Source organism: Papaver somniferum, chromosome 1, assembly GCF_003573695.1.
Source record: "Papaver somniferum cultivar HN1 chromosome 1, ASM357369v1, whole genome shotgun sequence".
NCBI lineage: Eukaryota > Viridiplantae > Streptophyta > Magnoliopsida > Ranunculales > Papaveraceae > Papaver > Papaver somniferum.
The window spans coordinates 174,713,555-174,722,761 of record NC_039358.1 but is presented as its reverse complement, the minus strand read 5'-3'; the positions used below and the strand labels follow the sequence as shown (position 1 = coordinate 174,722,761).

The 9,207-nt window shown below is 34.6% G+C and overlaps 2 long non-coding RNA genes across 10 annotated transcripts; both read left to right on the top strand.

The window, feature by feature from the left end:
* The first annotated feature begins 2,019 nt into the window (after nt 1-2,019).
* On the top strand, nt 2,020-4,578 carry LOC113308500. 9 transcript variants are annotated; one of them, XR_003339842.1, is made up of 10 exons: nt 2,020-2,155; nt 2,270-2,315; nt 2,449-2,561; nt 2,691-2,848; nt 2,955-3,005; nt 3,124-3,351; nt 3,443-3,591; nt 3,697-3,867; nt 4,289-4,390; nt 4,486-4,578. It is a non-coding gene; the product is annotated as an uncharacterized LOC113308500 (long non-coding RNA). The 9 variants fall into 9 exon arrangements; XR_003339833.1 differs by having other exon boundaries at nt 4,279-4,390; XR_003339845.1 differs by having other exon boundaries at nt 3,443-3,520; nt 3,697-4,390.
* Nucleotides 4,579-5,015: 437 nt separating this feature from the next.
* LOC113308518 lies at nt 5,016-5,583 on the top strand. Its single transcript, XR_003339848.1, has 2 exons — nt 5,016-5,157; nt 5,314-5,583. It is a non-coding gene; the product is annotated as an uncharacterized LOC113308518 (long non-coding RNA).
* Nucleotides 5,584-9,207: the final 3,624 nt, after the last annotated feature.

Here is a 9,207-nt window from a genome sequence, read left to right as displayed (position 1 = left end):
CTCCAAGGACTAATTATGTAGGATAACAAGCCGGGTGCGCACCCTTTGATCTTTTGTGTCATATTTTCCAACTAGTAGGGGAACTATTTTAATTATTTATTTATTTTGAGATTTACCATGAGAAAAAAAAAATGATTAAGAATGCAACAATTCCTCTTGGTGTTTGCAATTGTTACTATCATAATAACGATATTTTATATATCCCTTTAGGATCGATAGGGAAAAACCAAATCAATTGGCTTATATGATTCTTTTTAAGAAAATAAAGAGATCATTGTCGTTGTTAAGGAATCCATGGTTTCCTTAAGAAATGGAAATCAATGGTTTATTAGTAGAAAAGTAAAATCATAATCAGTAAAGTTTTGTTTAAACGATTACCGTAAAACTACGAGGAAAAAATATTTTCTTAGAATGCCAATTTTAACATCTCCTTCCGTAGAATTGATGGAGAAAACCAATACTGGTTGGTATATGCGGTACACCAAAATTTCATCGACAAAAATAAAAAGAAATGTTGACTTTGTTATCGCATAGCGAAAATCCACTTCGTGGTTGATAAATGATTTTTTGTAAAAAATAATTAGAAACCAATTATAAAAATCACATGATCTTCATCGAATAGACGAAGATACCAAACTTAATTGGACGGAGGTTTTTCAACCATGCATGTGATTCACTATTGTAAAGGAAACCAAATTACGATAACACCATTGTTGATTATAATTTCACTAAAAGAATATAAACTAACAGATGGATTTTATTTTCTTTCTCTATAATGAAAAATAAGTGAAGAAACATTCATCAATTATTAAAAAGAAAAAAAATTGATCATCCATATCTCCTAAATATGATCCACATCTTTACAGGATTAATCAGTGAGTTTTATCGCATATACCGATAAAAAAAGTAAAACAAAAACACTTCTTTAATTGTGACGGTTGAAGCACCCATTCACTAATCCACCACTATCATCGTGTATGCAAGTATGCACGCTCGATATAGTTTTATATTAAAAGCAAAAAATGCTTTACAAGTAAAAAATGCTTTACCAGTAAAAATCAAAATTAAATTTAACAAACTTGTTGAGTTATGTCCACAATAAAACAAACAAGTTAGTGACCGTTAATAACGAACTTTGAAAGGAACAAAACAAAAAGACAAAGACAAAGAGGACAATACTGTTCACCATGCCGGATGTTATCTCTGGTCCGTGCGTTCCTTTAAGGTCACTTCCGTTGAGATCCGAGATCACATACAAACTCTTCCAGTATGGTTTATGTACCACAGAAACCTATAATAAAGCCCATAGAAAATTTATTAGAATCCTAATGATTAAAGAAGATGAAAAAAAAATCAAATCAAAAGAGAAGAGTAATTTTCTATATTTCCATTGAGAGAGCAATCGTGCGTGATAACGTCTTGTAAAAGGAGAAGGAGAAGGAGACGGAAAATAGGGAGAAGAAAAGAGAGAGATTTTTTATTAATGTGTGTATTGAATATAATGTTTAAGCCTGTATTTATATAGATAGAAGATGAGAAACTTAGGTATTGATGTATCAGAAAACGATAATGTTTACATAGAGAGAATTGGTTTGTTTTATACAGACAGTCTCAGCTGTTATAACCACAGTTACAACTAATGGAAAATATAACAGGAGTCAAGTCAACTATCTTGACTTGCCTCAACACTACACCAAATTTTGGATTTAGCAACTCAGATTAGCAACAACTCTAGAGCTGGTGAATTCGCAACTGAAAAATACAGTTGCCAAACTTTAGCAAGCTGTTTTCAGTTGCGAAACTCGCAACAGTGCACTTTCAGTTGCGAATAGCAACATCAGGAGTATAAGCATGCGATTCACATGCTTACCAGGTAACACTTTTGACCCTAATCCACCCCTATTTTGGATACGAGTTTTAATCTTTAAGTTATTTTCCCCCATTGACTCATTGACTTCTTGACTTTGCAAAAGCAGGATTTATCCCACGAAAAATCGGGTACACAGCCCACCTGCTTCATTTCTATCCACAAACTCGTTTACTCTCTCCTTATCTTTTATTCTCCATTACATCTTCATCTAGATCTGCGGAGATAGCTCTGCTTCCATTAAAACTCTATTGTCGATGATACTCCACCAAGTACAGCTTCAGTTGTGTAAGTTAATAAACTTTATGTGTATCTGTCTCTTTCATCTTCTCAGTTGTGTAAGTTGGATCGATGTTTAGCGTTTGGTTTTTTTTTTAATGGATTTCATCTCTGTTACTGCAGATGGAAGCCCCATTATGAGAGATTTTTCTAAGCGTAATTAACTTAGGTATGGTTTCATCTTTTTATTTCAGTTTTATTTTAGGTCAATAGGTTGTATCTGAGATTTGGGTGTTTTTTTATTTCGATTTTTTATGATTTGGGTGTTTATTATGTTTGGTTTTGAATGGTTTGTTGGTCAGATTTGATATTGGTTTGGGTGTAACCAATAACTTAAATCTAAAAACTCAGTTCGGGTTTGATTTTGATTTGGGTGTAACCAAGAACTTAAACCTAAAAACTCAGATTCTCTACAGTAAGTTTGATTTGCTTGGTTAGTTCTGTCAAAATTGTAAGCAGTTTAGTGTGAGGCCAAAATTAACAATTTGTTCTTGATATACATTCACTTTGTACTAAACTTTGTGCTTTGTGTCTCTTGATGCAGGGTATCATAGAACACATTTGTGATTCTGAGGACTTGGTTGTCTTGATTCAACTCTTGTGAATTGAATTTAGATTGTGTTGTAAACTGAATCCAGGTTTTAATGAAGAATTGATCTTCGCTGAAGGATTATGATTGTGTTCCCGATTTTGTTTTGAAATGTAAACTGAAACATCTATTTTTCCAAGTTTGTAAGTTCAACTTGTTAGTGGTGTTAAATCAGATTTTAAGCTTGATGTAAACTGAATATGAAATTGTTGGATGTAGGTGGCTGGTGTTGTTGGTGGATGACCTGCTCTTTTAAGTCAATTTACAAAGGTGATCTTATTCATACCATTATTGCTGCTAGAGCTAATTTGGATTTGTTATCATGTTGGTAACAATGGTACCACATAAGGTTCTTATGTTGTCTTTTGGCTGTTTATCGGCAAAACAGGGATTGTGGATTACAAAAACTATGATGAGATGAAGTATGTTGTAAGTACAGGATCAAATGCTTACATCTCTAAGCCATTAGCAGAAACGTCAGATGAAGACCTTATGTAAGCTTTGAGACTGGTATTTCGTAACTGGAATGCGATGTGTCATATAAGATAAGACAGTTTCCTTTTGCAGTGAAGTCGTAGCGCCGAATACTCTTGGTTTATTGATATGTTGTAGATAGGTAAAAAATGATAATAACTCACATGTATAATGTCCTAAAATATCTCTTATTAGACCTACAATGACTCGTGGTAATAGATGGGATTATGTAGGCGATGAAGTTGATGCTCAATTAGCCTCGAGGAGATCAACATTGATGGAGCTAGTTCAGATGGAATGCCAACTCCAAGGTACTATATTTTCAAAGTATGGAGCTGCATCCTTTGGTGGCACTACTTAGCTTGTGTTCATTATCGCTGAAGTATGTGCAACACTCATTTAACTTTCAGCTTTCAAGATTTTTCGTACCTTGTCCTTAATACTGTATGTATCCTCACCTAGATCACTTCATTTTGTCATTTTCCAGCCGGGGATGGTTAAAACTGATCTTCTTGTGTCTGGGGCCATGATGAAGCAGGTCGAATACAGAACTTTCTCCACTTGATCTTTCTCAGAGGATCTTAATCTTGAGACCGACCCATATCCTCTATTGCAGGCTAAGTTTTTCATTAACATCCTGGCAGAACCAGCTGAAGTGGTAGGATTTTAGCACCACCTCTCTAAACAATATTGAAGTTAATATGTCAAAATGTGTTCATAAATAGGTTTTGTCCTTGATATCTTTTTGGTTCATCTTTCTAGAATGCAGCGTACATACCATAAGATACCACAGTTGATACTTAAATCATAGACTAGTCATCCATTCAAATTCTGATACTTGGATGTTGTGTGCATTTATTTCATTTTGTTGGCTTAGGGATAACAAATACACAAGTTTGTCGGATAGTCTGGTGGTGGACGGCACTAGGCACTTGTCACCTTTAAATGGCTCATTTCTCTTAAAAAATCATTTATGACTTGACCTTTATACAAACTAGCAAACATATGTCTCTCTTTCTGTATGTATGTGATCATCAGTGGAAGTAATTTTCATTATGTTCTTTATTAGTCTCCTGCAGGTTACGGAATGTTCTGTTCCCAACATCAGATCCATCCCTACCTACGAAGCCCACTTACATTCGTTTCCTCACTGGATTGAAAGCATACTCCCAGATATCTCAGTTAAGCACGTTTCGTGTTGTTATATTTTGTTTGGCTACTACACCAGCTTATGCAGTTTTCTTATATTTCAATACTTGTTGGTTATTATGTAAAGGTTGGATGTTGGAGATGGCAAAGAAGCAAGTCTCGAAAGGTGCCCAAGGAGCACACTTCAACATCAGTGCATCAAATATCTTGGACCGGCAAGTTTTTCGCTGCCATTTGACATGCAATTAAATTCACATAGTTGGCCTTCTGTTAGAGTCTACATTGTAATCGTATTTCCCACACGTTTATGATTTGAAGACCTGGTCGTTTAGGACATGTACCTGATCATCATGTACATCATAGTACGCATATCTGTAGAGTTTTTTCCTTGTGTGCGGCCTTCAACTTCAATTACTGAATTCTTTATGATATAACTTAATTCTTTGAAGATAACCTGTACTTACATTCTTTGAAGATAACCTGCACTCACTTCCTAACTCAGAAGCACTGCACAGCTTCACAACTCAGACACTTAACTCATGTCATGCTATTAAGTTGGAAAAAAAGATGCCAGCACTTGTAGTTATTCTTTGATCTGTTGTTGGTAGTTTTTGTTTGATGTTGGTATTGAATTAATTTTCCTCCGTGCTATTCCAGGGAGAGTTTAATTCTAATGGGATGCCTCTGGTTCTTTGTTGGCTTCTTGCTTCGACGATGGAATATTGCAGTAGAAGCTGCAGTTAAAATTCTTGAATGGCTACAATCAATATTCGTCAATGGAAGTTAGATATTGAATCAGGTAACATAGTCTGGTATTTCATTTTAGATCGTCAATGGCTACAATCACAACTATTCTCTGTTTTCTACACTTAATTCTTTCCAAGGAAAGTGGCACCCAGAACAAGCTTCAACTTTACGTGGGTTTTTAATTTTTTCATGTTTTTGTAATTTTCAGTTTTTCGAACATAAGATGATGCTTGTCCTACCAGTGATGAAAAGCAGTCTGTTAAGTTCCGGCTTTGCATTCGATGAGCTTGGTCTTCTAAAATGGATTCAGGTTAAATTTTGTATCAATATGTTGTCATCTTTGTATGATTATTCGGTCATGACAAACTAGGACCACTATCCATGTATAAATCTCAAGATAGAACATTGTACGTCTCTAATTATGATACTTGAAGTTCACATTGTGAATCTTTTTTTTTTTGTATATAAAATTCTTTGATGAATCTATGGGTTATTAGATTGCATAATTACAACTGACGAATCAATTATAATTGAATATTGAATGTGAGGAATCGAATCATCAGAATAGGAAGAATCAGGGTATTACAGGATAAATTGGGGGAAATCGATTTTGACTAGGTCAACGAAGACTTGACCTTTTTTATTGTTATTGCAAAAGTTTAGCAACGGAAAACACGCGTTGCTAAATATGAACCAGAACAACTATATCCTGTTCTACAAAAATATATCGCGGGATAACTCTAAAATTAGCAACAGAGTAGCAAAAGTTATTTCTGTTTTATATTTTAATTTCGCAACAGCGTATTTCTGTTGCCTATGCTGTTACTGACCGAAATTAGCAACAGAGCTAAAGCTGTTGCGAAAAATTGCGACGGGGTGTTTAGCAACGGCAGAAATCTGTTGCAAGCCCAGTCAGCAACAGATATAAGTTGTTGCTAAATGTTAAATTTGGTGTAGTGCAAACACTCCCAATACTCCCCTGCAAACGAATGCTGACAGACAGAAACAAAGTTTCAATGAAAAAGAAGAAAGAAAACCAAAGAACAATTACAAAAAAAACAAAGTTTGACACGAAAACAAAAGGACTAAGTAGATGACAAAACATCTACACCAGAAGAAGCTGATGACCCTAACAGCTGCAACAACAGTCTCGAAAATGTAGGATGACAGAGTCCTTTAGTGAATAAGTCGGCTAACTGATCCTCAGAAGCTACATGTTGTAATTGCAGAAATCCACTCTCCATCAGTTCTCTCACAACATGATATTGTATTGCTATATGCTTGGTCCTGGCATGAAAAATTGGATTAGAATACAAATCCATAGCGCTTGTATTATCACAATAAATCTGAGCAGGACACTGGACAGTAATATGTAATTCAGATAATAAAGAGCGAATCCATTCAAGTTCGGTTGCGGCAACAGACAAACACTTATATTCAACCTCCGCAGATGATTAAGAAACAGTTGGTTGTTTCTTTGAAGACCAAGAAATTAAGTTTGAACCAAGAAAAACAGCATATCCTGAAGTAGATCGTCTCATATCTGGACAACCTGCCCAATCTGAGTCCGTAAAAGCTTTCAAACTATGCAAATCTCCACTGTGTAATGTAATTCCTAAACCAACTGTTCCTTTCAAATACCGTAAAATTCTTTTCACAAGTTGCAAGTGCACATCTGTTGGTGCATGCATAAATTTCGAAACATAGTTGACACTAAAACAAATGTCGGGTCGAGTAACAGTCAGATATTGTAGAGCACCTATAATTGCCCTATACTCAGTTGCATTAGCCAACAAGACACCATCATGAATTGAAACTCTGGAAGATTTAACAACAGGTGTATCACATGGCTTGATATCTAATATATTTGCTTTTTCTAACAGTTCAAGAGTATACTTCTTCTGTGTAAGAGTAATTGTACTTGTACTTCTAACAACCTCAATACCAAGAAAATACCCTAAATCACCCAACTCCTTCATAGCAAATTCAGATTTTAAGGAAGCAATAAGACTATCCAATAACTGTGATGAACTACCAATTAAAACTATGTCATCAACATAAAGTAACAAAACAACCATATCTTCTGAACAGTTAGAACGAACGTAGAATTATCAGAAATAGTCTTCTTAAAACCATAAGAAATAAAAAAAGAACTAAATCTGTGAAACCAGACTCTAGGAGCCTGTTTCAAACCATACAAGCTTTTCTTAAGATGAAAAACATATTCCGGATGCTCCGAGTCTACAAATCCATGTGGCTGAGTCATATAAACATCTTCATTAAGAAATCCATGCAAAAACGCATTACTAACATCCAATTGCCTTATTTGCCAGTTATAAGCCAAAGTCATACAAAGAACCACTCTAACAGTTGTACATTTCACTACTGGACTAAAAGTTTCAGTAAAATCCACACCATCTTGTTGATTATACCCTTTAGCTACCAATCTGGACTTGAATCTATCAATTGTACCATCATACTTTTGCTTTATCTTATATACCCATTTACATCCTAAAATGTTCATATGTGGTTCAGGTGGCACCTTAACCCAAGTTCCATTCTTTTCTAAAGCATCATATTCTTCTTTCACTGACACTTTCCACTTTGGATTCTTAACAACTGTTTAAACGTCTTAGGCTCAATGATATCAGTTAACAATGCAGTATGAGACTCAGATAATGGATGCTTTATAGAAGAAAAAGAAATATAATCTGGAAATTTTTTGGTTTAACAATTCCTTTGTGAGATCTAGTGACAACAGTACTAGTAGGAAGAGATTCAGAAAAAGAGGAATCTTGAATGACAACAGATGAATCAGAAACAGAAGAAAGTGGAATAGAAGATATAGAACTTGAAAAATAGAATTGAGACTCATCAAAAACTACATTTCTGGAAATGTGTAGCATTTTAGTTAAAGGATTGTAACACTTATAGCCTTTATGAAGAATACTACAACCAATGAACACACAACGAGCAGATTTAGGAGATAGCTTATCAACTCGTAAATGAGAAAGACAGGGATAACAAACAACACCAAAAACTTTTAAAAAAGCATAATCTGGAGATAAGCCAAATAATACTTCAAAAGGAGACTTGTAGTTCAGAATTTTAGTTGGTGTTCTATTAATAAGATATGTGGCAGTTAAAAAAGCATCATACTAAAACTCTTTAGGATAAGATGCACGAAACAAAAGAGAATTACCCATCTCAGTAATGTGCATGTGCTTCCTCTCATCAAGTCCATTCTTTTCAGGTGTTTTAGGACAAGAAATACGAATAAGGATACCACTATATTCTAGAATGGTTTTAAAAGAACCTTTGACTAGTTCAGAAGCACCATCTACCTGAAAAGCTTTAATAGTTGTAGAAAACTGATTTTCTGTAAAATTCTTAAAATGAGAAAAACACTTCACAACATCCGATTTTAGTTCCATTGGATAGATCCAATGAAACCTACTAAAATCATCAATGAAAACTATATAATACTTATATCCATTCAAAGAAGGAACAGTAGGCCCCCATACATCACAATGAATAAGTAAAAGTGGTGTGTCAGCATGTGAAGAAGACAATTGAAAAGGCAGTTTCTTGCTTTTAGCAAGTTGACAAGGATGACAAAGATAAGAAGAAGAAGTAGAATTTAAGATAATTTACTTTGTAGAAAACAATTTTTGAACAACATGTTGGGAAGGATGACCCAACCTGTTATGCCAAACAGTAGGAGACGCAACTAAAGTAATTGAAAAAGCAAATTGAGTTGGAGAAAAATGACTAATGGGATACAAGTTGTTAACCATATATCCCTGAGCCAACAGACTATCCGTAAATAAATCTCTTATTTCATATCCATAAGGAAAAAACTTAAAGTAACAACTATTATCCTTAGTAAACCTAGCTACTGGAAGCAAATTATGGTGCATTTCTGGTACTAGTAAGACATTGTGAAGCTTAAAACTAGTTTTGGATGCTTGAATAATTGAACTAGCAGTAGACTTAATAGATAAGGACTCACCATTGCCAACTTTAACATGCTCCTTGCCGTTGTAAGAAGTAGAATGCTGAAGTAAAATCTCATCACCAGTCATATGTGTTGTATCTCCAG